We start from the raw sequence: 2500 nt of genomic DNA, 5'->3' as shown, positions 1-2500 counted from the left end.
ACACACCTCTCACACACACACACACCTCTCACACACACACACACACACCTCACACACACACACACCTCACACACACACACCTCTCACACACACGCACACACCTCTCACACACACGCACACACCTCTCACACACACGCACACACCTCTCACACACACGCACACACCTCTCACACACACGCACACAACTCTCACACACACGCACACAACTCTCACACACACGCACACAACTCTCACACACACGCACACAACTCTCACACACACGCACACAACTCTCACACACGCACACAACTCTCACACACACGCACACAACTCTCACACACACGCACACAACTCTCACACACACGCACACACCACTCACACACACACACACACACCACACACACACACACCCACACACACACACACACACGCACACACTCTCCCACCACAACACGCCCACACCACTCACAACACACGCAACAACCCACTCACACACACACGCACACCACACACATCACACCCCACACGCACACACCACAGCAACACACCACCCTCACCCCACACACACACACACACCACTCACACACACACACACCCACACTCACACAACACACCAAGCACACAACACCACACACACCACACAGACACAACACCACATCAGCACACACACCACACGCACACAACACACCACTCAACACACCACCACGCACACACACCACCACTCACACACCACAATCACCCAGAACCACTGCACACACACACCACTCAACAACACCCACCACTCACGAACACACAAACCCACTCACACACAGCACCACTTCACACCACACACACCACACACACACACACACACCACTCACACACACACACACCACTCACACACACACCACTCACACACACACACACCACTCACACACACACCACTCACACACACACCACTCACACACACACCACTCACACACACACCACTCACACACACACCACTCACACACACACACACCACAATTACCACACACCACAATTACCACACACCACAATTACCACACACCACAATTACAACACACTCACAAACACAACACACTCACAAACACAACACACTCACAAACAACACACAAATACAACACACAAATACAACACACAAATACAACACACAAATACAACACACAAATACAACACACAAATACAACACACAAATACAACACACAAATACAACACACAAATACAACACACAAATACAACACACAAATACAACACACAAATACAACACACAAATACAACACACACAGAGCTTTCAGTGTGACAGAAAGGGGGAAGGCCTCAGGGGAGGAACAGACACATTTGGCCTTTTTTTAAGAGAAAGTAAGAGAGGTACAATACAGTGAAGATAAAGTGGAGGGTGAGCATGTGGCCTCTATGTGCACTTTCTGGCTGTCAGAAGCTGAGAGATGGCAGAAGTTCAGCTGCTGTCAGGGCTGACTACACAGTTTCAAAGCAGCTTTTGTGCATCAGGTATGATTTATCTTCCTTTTCTTATCTGATCAGCTGCAATTTTTTTTAAATAATAATAAATAATTTAAGAAAGGTTTACAAAAGGTTACCTGTGTGTGTGTGTGTGTGACGGCCATGCAGATCAGTGAAAGGGCTGGGGGATTTCATGTAGCCACAAAGACCCATTGAGGGCTACAGTAGCAGGGCGGCACGCTGCCATTGAGGAAGGGAAATGCCTTTGTGGGTTTTTTCACACACACACACACACACACACACACACACACACACACACACACACACACACACACACACGCCAAAAGGCAGGTGCACCAGCGGAGCTGAAACCTCACATTCCTTCAGTTTACCATGGTCAGCTTTTTCTGAAATTGCGAGACGAACTCAGTCCCCAACACACACACACACACAGATTATTTGACACTAATTAGAAAAGAAAATCCTTGGGATGAAAAATACGCCAAAACATTTGTACTGATCCGCTTGGATCATTTCTGCTACTATGGCTGAAAATAAGATGTGCTACACAATAGTTGACACACTCGACATAGCTTCTTTATGTTGCCATTGTGTTTCTCGTCAATTAAATAAAACAAACAAAAAAAAAAATATGAACACCACCAACCAAGGCCAGCTCTCCCTTTCCCTAAATCAGTCTGAGAAAAAAAAAGAAGAAAAGTGTATTCTCTCTCTTGCTCTCTGTCTCCTTTTTCAATCTATTATTTTTTTTACTTTCAAGCTAGTAAATTTTAAAGTCACAAATGAGGACAGGCTGAGACAGATTGGGTCAGGCAAACATAATAAGAGAAAGCGGAATAATGAAAAGTGAGTGACAATCCATTCCAGCAGCGCAGCTCCGAACAAAGGAGACTCCACATTGAGGGGTGAACTCTGCTCCCTCTTATTAGCTGCGACTCGCATCGCTGACAGGATGCTCAACACCCCAAATGATGACATGCTTCCAAGCGCCTTTCTTTATATAGAAAAAAAGGAAAAGAAAGAAAGAAAAAGTAGAAAT

At 46.0% G+C, this 2500-nt stretch overlaps 1 protein-coding gene across 4 annotated transcripts in view; it reads right to left on the bottom strand.

The window, feature by feature from the left end:
• The window catches only part of pik3r3b (phosphoinositide-3-kinase, regulatory subunit 3b (gamma)), a 218511-nt gene that overhangs the window by 20407 nt on the left and 195604 nt on the right, over positions 1-2500 (bottom strand). The window lies entirely within an intron of this gene.

This window comes from Tachysurus fulvidraco, chromosome 5 (assembly GCF_022655615.1).
Source record: "Tachysurus fulvidraco isolate hzauxx_2018 chromosome 5, HZAU_PFXX_2.0, whole genome shotgun sequence".
In the NCBI taxonomy this organism is placed as follows: domain Eukaryota; kingdom Metazoa; phylum Chordata; class Actinopteri; order Siluriformes; family Bagridae; genus Tachysurus; species Tachysurus fulvidraco.
This window is presented reverse-complemented; position numbering and strand designations above follow the sequence as displayed.